Here is a 12,649-nt window from a genome sequence, read left to right as displayed (position 1 = left end):
TTTCATTAATTGGTTCATCAATATTTGCTACTTCCATTTTATATCATGATGTTATGTAAAACAATATGCATCGAAGGCCCTACTTTAATTATGCTTATTCAGATATGAGATCAAATAGGTATGAGGTCTCCACTTAATTAATTCCTTTCTTATTGAATTGAGTAAGGTAGTTTGATTATAAATGAAAGATTGACAAACTAATCACTGCTTATAAAAAACGCTTATGTTATATAAAAATATCTACATGATTCTACAGATTGTTCCTCACACCATATTATTCTTGAGGGCCTCATTTTCACAGTAAGCCCTTTCATACATTAAGTACTGTGTTAGGCTCATGGCTGCATAGCTTCAAATGTCACATCTTCATATGTCTATGTTCTAAATTGGAAGGAAGACGATAAAGCTAGAAGTTTTGTTTGGTTTGTTTTCTCCTCCCTTATATTGTCAGTCATTTTTATTGGAGGGAATGTCATCTGAAAAAAAAACAGAATAGACTTTTCCTTTTGACTCAGTGGCCAGAATTAATCCGATCACTGGCAAAATATATGTGTTGGGGAGGAGGCAGGTGTGTAGATAACTCTTCGTTCCTGAAGAATATTTACCAGTCCCAACAAATCTAGCATGACATTTGTCTATCTTTCCAACATTTCACACAATTGTAACATCCAATGGAGAAAACTTGAATTCTTCAAATTTAGGGCCATACTTTATTCATTGTTTTATCTCTAACACCTGGCATAGTTCCACCTTATAAACTATAAGCATAAATGTGTGTGTGTGTGTGTGTATACACACATATACAAGATAAACAGAAACAGGTGTGTGTGTATATACATGGAGATACATTAAAAATAAACATTATGTGTGTTCCATGTTCGTTGTTACTCTTCAGTATTACATTGGCTAAATTAGGCCTTTTCCCATTCTATACAAAAGTTAAGATCAATTTGTCAGTGCGTACAAAATAACTTGGTGAGATTTTCATTGGGAAGAATAGGTTACTTTTTATTATGTGAAGCCTATGAAATTGATGGTACTAGATGGACAAAAACAGTAATGTCATCAGGTTCAATCTGACGGAATCTAAAAGTTTCTAAACCCTGAGATACAACTTGTGTAATCAGTACATTTAAAATGGAAATTGAAGCAAAGGAATACAGTGACTTGTAGAAGATTGTAAAATAATCAGTAGTAGAACTCAGACTTGAACCTAATCTATTCACTGTTAATTCAGTACTTTCACAAAATCAATCTTCTCAACCACCACCATCCAGTTATTCAACAGAAGAGTTTGATTGCTTATCTGTTATTAAGTTTTGATACCTTAGAGTTGCAGTGATAATAACTTCTCTGTCCTTATGATTCAATATAATATTCTAAGTAATATGCTTAATACATTACTCTTTAAAAAGAAGGCACTTAATAGGTTTCTGTCTAGTGAGTGATACTCACTAGAGAATCTAGTCTGTCCAGTGAGAGATTACACTCACTCTTTTCCTTTATTAAAAAATATTGATAAGTTTGGAAAAAATGTATATTAAAAACATAAAGTCCCCATTCATATTTGGTTTACAGTGTCGCTCTTATGAACACCAGTAATATAACATTTAGGAAAAATAACAGTAAATTCTTCATCCAATTTTATAAATGCCACATTTTCCCATGGTGGTATTTTAGATTTTCTTTTATTTTACTTATTTATTTATTTATTTATTTTAACATCTTTATTGGAGTATCATTGCTTTACAATGGTGTGTTAGTTTCTGCTTTATAACAATGTGAATCAGTTATACATATACATATGTTCCCACATCTCTTCCCTCTTGCTTCTCCCTCCCTCCCACCCTCCCTATCCCACCCCTCTAGGTGGTCACAAAGCACCGAGCTGATCTCCCTGTGCTATGTGGCTGCTTCCCACTAGCTATCTATTTTACATTGTATATATGTCCATGCCACTCTCTCACTTTGTCACAGCTTACCCTTCCCCATCCCCATATCCTCAAGTCCATTATCTAGTAGGTCTGTGTCTTTATTCCCATCTTGCCCCTAGGTTCTTCATGACCTTTTTTTCCCCTTAGATTCCATATATATGTGTTAGAATACAGTATTTGTTTTTCCTTTGCTGACTTACTTCACTCTGTATGACATTCTCTAGGTCCATCCACCTCACTACAAATAACTCAATTACATTTCTTTATATGGCTGAGTAATATTCCATTGTATATATGTGTCACATCTTCTTTATCCATTCATCTGTTGATGGACACTTAGGTTGCTTCCATGTCCTGGCTATTGTAAATAGAGCTGCAAGGAACATTTTGGTACATGAATCTTTTGTTGTTGTTGTTGTTGTGTGGTACATGGGCCTCTCACTGTTGTGGTCTCTCCCATTGTGGAGCACAGGCTCTGGACGCGCAGGCCCAGTGGCCATAGCTCACGGGCCCAGCCGCTCCATGGCATGCGGGATCCTCCCGGACCGGGGTATGAACCTGTGTCCCCTGCATCGGCAGATGGACTCTCAACCACTGCGCCACCAGGGAACCCCCCATGACTCTTGTTGAATTATAGTTTTCTCAGGGTATATGCCCAGTAGTGGGATTGCTGGGTCGTATGGCAGTTCTATGTTTAGTTTTTTAAGGAACCTGCATACTGTTTTCCATAGTGGCTGTATCAATTTACATTCCCACCAACAGTGCAAGAGGGTTCCCTTTTCTCCACACCCTCTCCACCATTTATTTTTTGTAGATTTTTGATGATGGCCATCCTGACTGTTGTGAGATGATACCTCATTGTAGTTTTGATTTGCATTTCTCTATTGATTAATGATGTTGAGCATTCTTTCATGTGTTTGTTGGCAATCTGTATATCTTCTTTGGAGAAATGTCTATTTAGGTCTTCTGAACATTTTTGGACTGGGTTGTTTGTTTTTTGATATTGAGGTGCATGAGCTGCTTGTAAATTTTGGAGATTAATCCTTTGTCAGTTGCTTCATTTGCAAATATTTTCTCCAATTCTGAGGGTTGTCTTTTGGTCTTGTTTATGGTTTCCTTTGCTGTGCAAAAGCTTTGAAGTTTCATTAGGTCCCATTTGTTTATTTTTGTTCTTATTTCCATTACTCTAGGAAGTGGGTCGGAAAGGATCTTGCTGTGATTTATGTCATAGAGTGTTCTGCCTATGTTTTCCTCTAAGAGTTTGATGGTGTCTGGCCTTTCATTTAGGTCTTTAATCCATTTTGAGTTTGTTTTTGTGTACGGTGTTAGGGAGTGTTTTAATTTCATTCTTTTACCTGTAGCTGTCCAGTTTTCCCAGCACCACTTATTGAAGAGGCTGTCTTTTCTCCACTGTATATTCTTGCCTCCTTTATCAAGGATAAATGACCATATTTGCATACTCCAGGCTTTCTTTTGATTTCCATTTGCATGGAATATCTTTTTCCATCTCCTCCCTTTCAGTTTTTATGTGTATCAGGTCTGAATTGGTTCTCTTGTTGACAGCATATATACTGGTTTTGTTTTGTATCCATTCAGCCTGTCTGTGTCTTTTGGTTGCAGCATTTAATCCATTTACATTTAAGGTAATTATCAATATGTATGTTCCTTTTACCATTTTCTTAATTGTTTTGGGTTTTTTATTGTAGGTCTTTTCCTTCTCTTGTGTTTGCTGTCTAGAGAAGTTCCTTTAGCATTTGCTGTAGAGCTGGTTTGGTGGTGCTGAATTCTCTTAGCTTTTCGTTGTCTGTAGAGGTTTTAACTTCTCTGTCGAGTCTGAATGAGATCCTTGCTGGGTAGAGTAATCTTGGTTTTAGGTTTTTCCCTATCATCACTTTAAATATGTTCTTCCACACCCTGCAAGTTTGCAGTTTCTGGTTAAAGATAAGCTGTTAACCTTATGGGGATTTCCTTGTATGTTATTTGTTGCTTTTCCCTTGCTGCATTTAATATATTTTTTAATTTAATTTTTGATAGTTTGATTAATATGTCTTGGCATGTTTCTCCTTGGATTTTTCCTATATGGGACTCTCTGCACTTCCTGGGCATGATTGACTATTTCTTTTCCCATGTTAGGGAAGTTTTCAACTATAATCTCTTCAAATATTTTCTCAGTCCCTTTCTTTTCTCTTCTTCTGCTGGGATCCCCATAATTTGAATGTTGGTATGTTTAATATTGTCCCAGAAGTCTCTGAGACTGTCCTCAATTCTTTTCTTTCTTTTTTCTGTACTCTGCTCTGTGGTAGTTATTTCCACTATTTTATCTTTCACATCACTTATCCGTTCTTCTGTCTCAGTTATTCTGCTATTGATTCCTTCTAGAGAATTTTTAATTTATTGTGTTGTTCATCATTGTTTGTTTGCTCTTTAGTTCTTCTAGGTCTTGTTAAACCTTTTTTTCTCCATTCTATTTCCAAGACTTTGGATCATCTTTACTATCATTACTCTGAATTCTTTTTCAGGTAGACTGCCTATTTTCTCTTCATTTGTTTGGTCTGGTAGGTTTTTACCTTGTTCCTTCAACTGCTGTGTATTTCTCTGTCTTCTCTTTTTGCTTAACTTACAGTCTTTGTGGTCTCCTTTTCACAGGCTGCAGGTTCTTAGTTCCCGTTTTTATTGGTATCTGCCCCCAGTGGGTAAGGTTGTTTCAGTGAGTTGTGTAGACTTCCTGGTGGAGGGGACTGGTGTCTGTGTTCTGGTAGATGAGGTGGGATCTTGTCTTTCTGGTGGGTAGAACCATGTCCGTTGGTGTGTTTTGGGGTGTCTGTGAACTTATTATGATTTTAGGCAGCCTCTCTGCTAATGGGTGGGGTTGTGTTCCTGTCTTGATAGTTGTTTGGCATAGTGTGTCCAGCAGTGGAGCTTGCTGCTCGTTGAGTGGAGTTGGGTCTTAGCGTTGAGACGGAGGTCTCTGGGAGACCTCTCGCTGATTGACATTACGAGTGGCCTAGAAGGCTCTGGTGGACCAATGTCCTGAACTCGGCTCTCCCACCTCAGAGGCTCAGACCTGACACCCAGCTGGAGCACCAAGACCCTGTCAGCCACACAGCTCAGAACAAAGGGAGGAAAAAGAAAAGTAATAAAATAAAATATAAGTTATTAAAATAAAAAATTATTAAAATAAAAGAAATTAAAAAGTAATAAAAGAAAGAAGACAGCATCCAAACCAATAAACAAATCTACCAATGATAACAAGTGCTAAAAATTATACTAATAAAAATAACCAGACAGAACCCTAGGACAAATGGTAAAAGCAAATCTATAGAGACAAAATCATGCAAAGAAGCATACACATACACACTGACAAAAAGAGAAAAAGGAAAAAATATATATATTAAAAAAAGGAAGAGAGCAACCAAATCAATAAAAAAATCTACCAATGTTAATAAGCTCTAAATACTAAACTAAGATAAACATAAAACCAGAAACACATTAGATGCAGACAGCAAACCCCAAGTCTACAGTTGCTCCCAAAGTCTACTGCCTCAATTTTGGGATGATTCTGTGTCTGTTCAGGTATTCCAGAGATGCAGCTCACATCAAGTTGTTTGTGGAGATTTAATCCCCTGCTCCTGAGGCTGCACAGAGAAATTTCCCTCTCTCTTCTTTGTTCGCACACCTCCTGGGGTTCAGCTTTGGATTTGGCCCAGCCTCTGCATGTAGGTTGCCCTCTGGTGTCTTTTGGGATGTCTGAGGTCTTCTGCCAGCGTTCAGTAGGTGTTCTGTAGGAGTTGTTCCACATGCAGATGCATTTTTGATGTATTTGTGGGGAGGAATTTGATCTCTACGTCTTACTCCTCCACCATCTTGAAGGTCCCCTTCTGCAAGTTTTTAAGCTAAGGGTCGCCTAAGTAAAATTCTTCAGTGGATATGTTGCAAGTCAGAATCAATTGCATTATTTATTTCTACGTCCTTCTATAAAGAATGAAAAATGACTGGGACTTGATTAGGATAAATAGAAATATGTTGTAGTGATTCCAGGTATTTTCATAAACAAATTTATTATTGAATAATTTCATTCCTAGCTGAAACAGAGATTTTAAGACATAAGGAGGATGTTTTTGTAAAAAAATGGATATAAAGAAAATGATAGCAATAGACACACAGTCTGAATTATGCATATAACTCTTTGGGTTCATTGTTTACATAGGGTATTTTATTTCTGACTTTTATATAGTCTAACATATTAAGGTAAATTATATGGAATTATGCCAGATTTAATTAAATGGAGATTCTGTTACTATGTGAGTGTGTGTGTATATTTGTGTGTTTGTCCAATATCATATTTTTATGCATACTGAGCATGTCAGTGAATATCCTTAATACCTTAAGCCCAGTTTGGATGACATATGCCTTTAATGTAGAATGTAGTTACAGCCAGTTTTCAGTTTTGACCCCTAACAAAAAATAAATATATAAAAGAGCACAGCTTTAGTAATTCATTTAAACTCATTTCTTCATGTAAATTAATCTATCTATATAAGGTTCAAATATATTTGGTACCTAGATAACTGTTCTCTCAATTTTATAGCCCCTTGCTGCTCTTACTGCCCAAATTCCTCAGTAGGCATCATTTCCATCCATTTGAAATGTTCTGTTAATACTGAATCCCCAAAGGGGACTGGTCAGTCTCTTTTCTCCCAGGAAGCTCCTTACTCCTCCACTAATTTACACACAATGAACTGCATGGAAAAGTTTTGGAAGAGACTGTCTTTGAAAGGGTGTATAGAGCAATTTGTGACACCTTTCCACTCCTACAAAACAATGTATTTTACTTTTTGTATACTTACATTACTTATAGGAGCCTAAAATGGGTTCTACTACAAAGAAGCTGCCTGAGTGTCTAATCTTCTACATGTAAGATGTTTTTAAAAGTTGGTGGCAATCAAAAAGTAAAGCATTTTTCAGTGAATAAATGAAATTTAAAACTTTAATTTCCCTCTTATCAGAACACCTAGCTACATCTTACTTCTCCACAGAGTCAAATTTAGAAGAATGGGTATAAGGTTCAAATATAAATTACACCAATTTCAGATTATTAAGTTTTGGTTTTTAGGCTTGATCTATCTTTTAATTCCAATGATGAAAAACGATCCTCATCAATGAAAAGCCCTAGATATTCAGGTAGGTGTATGTGTCTGTGTGGTGCAGCGGGAAGGGGGTCACAGAGGGGATATGAATAAGAGGAACCTATGTGGGTCAGTTTACATTGTTCAATATATAATAATATTTGATTTTTGCTCTGTATACTGGTGTAATTTGCTTGTGGTAGAGTAGTTTCTGACATAGTACCTCTAAAATTATTGGGCTACTGTCAACAAATTTCTATTTTCTTTTATCTGTGTAATATCTAAATCTGTGTATTCTGCTCTACAGAGGATAGGAGGTTAACACCAGTAACATCTATTCTGTAAATAAATCCCTGCCAAAAAATTAAGGAACCATTGTGTGATATCGTATATAGTTACCCAAATTGCATAAAAGCAACAAAGAAACAAACCTAAAATCACCAAAGGCAAAAAAAAAAAAAAAAGGTAAACTATTGGAATTTTTACATTTTAATTGCCAACACAATAAAGTTAAAGAAACATTCTCTCTGGCACAAGCAACAGTGCCCTTTGTTCTCAGCAGAATGTGAAAATTTGCTATTTATGCTATACATGAATAAAACAGATTGCTAGCCTTCACAGAATTACACTTGGGACAAGCTTTGAATCAAATGTTTTTACTTTTTTCTTCCTTTTTTTTTTAAAAAATAGCAACTATCCCAGCAATTTTGATATTAATTCATTTGTATGGTCCCTGTCTACAACATGCTATGTGTGGTTTATTTTGCTTATCTTATCTTGGTACCTTATTGTTATTATGGCAGTTTGTCCTTTTCTCTTATTTGCCATAAACAGATAATCATTCCTTTATCCTTAGGTATTACGTTTTTCTAACATATGTTAGGGCCTTGTTTTGGTCCTATTACTTAAGATACTCACACTCTTCACAGTTGAATGTTTTGCAGTAGTGGCTGATATAATTTTTCCAGTAAGAGACAAAACTTTCTGGACTTCTTCCTTAGTACTTGGGCATTAACAACCTCTCTAAGACCATATGGTGCAGATGGCCATCCCACTTCATCTGGTACCTTTCCAAATTCAGTTCAAATTTAATTCCAAATTATTCAAAGTCAACTTATTCCAAGAAGTTAATCTGCCTACTTTTTAGTAACAACTGGTGTGTGGCTATAGATAAATTTAGAAATGTGATTATTAAGTGGACCAAAAAATGCATACATTTGTTCTCTCTGAAGTAATATATTAATATTTTCTAAACTATCATGTGTGGAAGCTGTTACAATGTCAAGGTGTTTGTTTTTTTCCTTTTTATGAAGTAACGTTTATTACCACAAACTAAAACCATACGGTTTTACATCAAAAGAAAATCTTTAATAATAATATATAAAATAATACTGGATAAAGCCCACAGTAAAAAATGACTTGTTGTGAAACATTTTAATACTGGAAAAATACTTAACGGAGGAAATTCAAAGATAAAATAAAGCATATTCTGTTTCCATTCAGATTTTGACAAACAACTAAACTATCATTATCTTTAATAAATTACTAATAAAAAATAAATATTTCTATATGATTAAATTCCTAAACAGTTAATGAAATTTCAATATTTAAGAGATATTGTTTAAACACCTAGTGTGTTCAAAGAATTGTGCTAGATTTGGAAACAAATGATGACAAAAATTTTTTTCATCTTCAAGAAACTCACAATTTAATGAAGAACACAGTTGAATAAATGAATAATGGCAATATAATCCAATATGCTGAGTGCTATACTACAGATTTTAACAATATGTGGGATTTAGAGAAAAACAGCTTTTATTTCTATCTAAGAGAGTGAGGGAATGTCTGACAAAAGGGAAGATAGGAGCTTGTTTTCATTGAATCCAAATACCCTAAATTTAAGAACATTAAATGGGGAGGAAAAGGTGCAAGGAAAGATATGAACAAATGATAATGCCCAGCACATAGGTTAACCAAAATGTAGTAGAAATAATGTTGGTAAATGTCATAGTGTCAAGAATTTAGCTGAGCTACTCCATGGTATTGCTACCTCAGCCTCCATTTTGTTTGGCCAAATGGCCTGCAGAGGTGCCTTAAACTGATATTAGCCCCTCATGCAAGAGCATGTCCTACATAACAGCCCTCAGAGGCACAAGTAAATGTAAGTTCCTGATATGACTTCCTCAATGGCCCTTGTGATAAACAATCTCCCTCGCCTCCCATTATATAAGGGACTTGTGCACCCATTATATAAGACACTGCAGAGCTTGCGCACCCATTATATAAGACATTGCAGAGCTTACCAAAACCCCACCTTTTTTTTTTTGGTTCGAATTGACCAATCTGGCTTTAGCCTGGGAATCCCAAAGGACTCCACCGACAGACACTAATAAAGGCATGTGCACCAGTTCCTGTGCCTCTCCCTCTAACTGCACCCTGCTTTGACCTCCCCTCACAACCCCTGAAGGCATGCATTTTATTTCATCCTGGACTTGTGAGGAATAAACTACTCTATTTCAACTCCCTTGTGGTCTTTTGTTGAACTCTGGTTCATCATTCAACACCCCTGGCTCTACTTAACAAGTGTTAATTTAACTAAGTCACAATACACAAAAAAGAAAGATTAGGATATTTTATGAAAGAGCTTTATCTCATAGTACAGGGTTTATGTTTTGTCTTTAAAAACATTAATTGAGTGAAGGTGCTCAAACATAAACATGACATGATAGAATTCTATTTTTTAACAAGAAAATTTTGGTATTTCTGTGGAAGAGGGAGAGAAGTCAGAAGAGACACTTTGCAGGACAAAGTAAGATATTGGTGTAATAGAGAATGTTGGTGAAGTAGAAATAATGTAAAATTGGAAATAAAGATGAAGAGAAATATTCAAGAGTTCCCCTCCTCACCTTTGTAAAAGATAGAATACTTGGTGTTTATTGCATGTGGAAAGAGAGAAATAGAAAATATCTATATCATCCAGGTTGGAGGTGATTTGGGATGGAATTTATACTGGGAGCATCCCAACTTTTTTTTTTTACTTTACTGGATAACTTGTATTTTTCTCTTATATTTTGTTCCTGTTAAAATAATAGGAAGTCAAGTCCTGATTTCCCATACATCTTCTCCTGTTGTCACTGTCAGAGAACTAGCTTTTTAGTATCTTAGTTTCTATCATATATCTGATGAAGAGTGAATTTTCAAATTATATAAGGGACTCGTACAACTCAATAGCAAAAGGACAAACTACCTGAATGGACATTTCTCCAAAGAAGAAAACAAATGGCCAAGAGGTATATGAAAAGATAACCAACATCAATGATCATCAAAGAAATGAATATCAAAACCACAATGAGATATTACCTCACACCTGTTAGGATGGCTATTATCAAGAAGAAAACAAAACAAGACAAAACAAAAAGATGGTATATGTTGGTAACAATATGGAGAAATTGGAACCCTTGCATACTTTTGGTGGAAATGTAAATTGGCACAGTCATTATGGAAAACAGTATGGAAAGTCCTCAAAAAGTAAAAAGAGAACTACCATATGATCCAGCAATCTCATTTCTGGGTATTTATCTTACAAAACAGAAATAAGGATCTCTAAGAGGTATGTGTACTGCCATGTTCACTGCAGCATTTTTCACAATAGCCAATATGTAGAAACAGCATAAACACTCATCCATGGATGAATGGATAAAGAAAATATGGTATATACATATATGGCATATTATTCAGTCTTGAAAAAGAAGGAAATCCGACAATATGCAACAATATGGATGAATCTGGAGGGTGTTATGCTAAGTGAAATAAATCAATCACAGAAATACACTGTGCGATTTCACTTATATAAGATACCAGAATAGCCAAATTTGTAGAAGCATAGAGGAGAAATGTAGTTGCCAGGGGCTAGAGGCAGGGGGAAATGGGGAGTTGCTAATTAACGAGTATAAAATTTTAGTTATGCAAGATGATTGTTGCAGGGATCTGCTGTACAACAGCATATCTACAATTAACAGCATTGTATTAAACACTTAATTTGGTAAAAGGGCTAATCTCATGTTAAATGTTCTTAATACAATAAAAATGGCATTTTCTATTTTCTCTTATAACATTAATCTTAAAATGATGTAGCATTAGGTCTTTGTTCTTTGGTATGAGCAAACTAAATTTAAAAATATATATGATGCACATAACTTAGCCTGTAAAATTACTAGAGAGATATGCATTCTTAAACATAATTTAGCCTGAAGAATTACTAGAGAGGTATGCATTCTAAAGTTCACATATCTTGAAATATGTGAACTTTAGGATAGTGGGTAATTCAAATTTCCTTCTTTCAATATATGTGTTGTTTGTCAGAGAGAAAGCATTTGAAATTTTGTATCATCTTAATTGGCTTTCCCCTACAACTCTTAGTTAACAAACTACTCAGTAGGGTACGGCGCTTCTAATTTCAAGTGATAATTTAAAGATGAGCCTTTCAATCTTAACAGAATCTATTAAAAATTTTCTGGAACATTTAGAAAAATAACACATTTATCTAGTTGTGCCAAAGTTTGTTACTACAGTCTTTACAATTTCTTTACAGTGAAACTAGACTCTAAGTCTTAAGAACTTGCATTGTCTTTGTTCTGGGTTTGGTTCTTTCATTATTTCAGTTATAATGTATGAATATGGAATCTCTTTTTCTTCCTCTCTCTTCTCTCTTTCTCTATGTTGTCCCTAATTTCCAAAGATAACCCTGTTAGACTAGTGCTAATTAGTAAATAATATTAATTTGGCTTTATTCATTTTAACTATTGGCCATCACCTAAACTACTATTACATGCAGAGATAACTCTGGCATCCATCATTACCAAAAATGAGATACAAATGGGAGAAAATAAATCCATCTAACCTTGACTCAAATTAACTTTTCTTCAACTTTCAACTGAAATTTTGTTTGAAAGAGAAAGAGAATAGGAAGGAGGGAGGAAGGGAGAAAGAGAGGGAGGGGGGAGGAAGGGAGAGAAAGCTATAATATTATATTTTTCCATGCTAAATGTATTATTTTTAAAAGTATTATTACTTTTATAAACTCCACACTGATTATTAATGTAGAAATGTCTAGTGTTGCTTGTTTTTCCTTCCTAAAAAGCAGAAAGCTGATTATGAAACAAAATAATTTTTAAAGCCAGTGTAAAAACTCAATAATTTTGATTATGTAGACCTGTAAAATTTAAATGTAGAAATATTAAATATTGTGAATAGTATTGACTTCTTACGGTTCTAGAAGCTTACAGCAGACACCAATGCTTTGGGCTTTGTTTAGTACATTTTTTTATTCAAAAATAATTTTTTTTTATCATATCCAGATCCCTTAGGCACCATTCCTATCCAAATAGATTTTAAAATCAAAACTCATTTAGTGCCATAACAACAGTGCTATTGCACCAGCAACAGCACAACTGAAGAGTTATTCCTAAAGACAAACCTAGGATCACTATTTTTTCTCCTTGTGTAAGCACTAGGTAAGCTGAATGACTCAACCTCTGTTTTCACTAATTCATATCTGACTAGATATGAAACCCCCATTGCTGATATACA

Source organism: Grampus griseus, assembly GCF_964374135.1.
Source record: "Grampus griseus genome assembly, chromosome: 6".
Taxonomy (NCBI): Eukaryota; Metazoa; Chordata; class Mammalia; order Artiodactyla; family Delphinidae; genus Grampus; species Grampus griseus.
The sequence above is the reverse complement of the archived record's forward strand: the minus strand, read 5'-3'. Positions refer to the sequence as shown.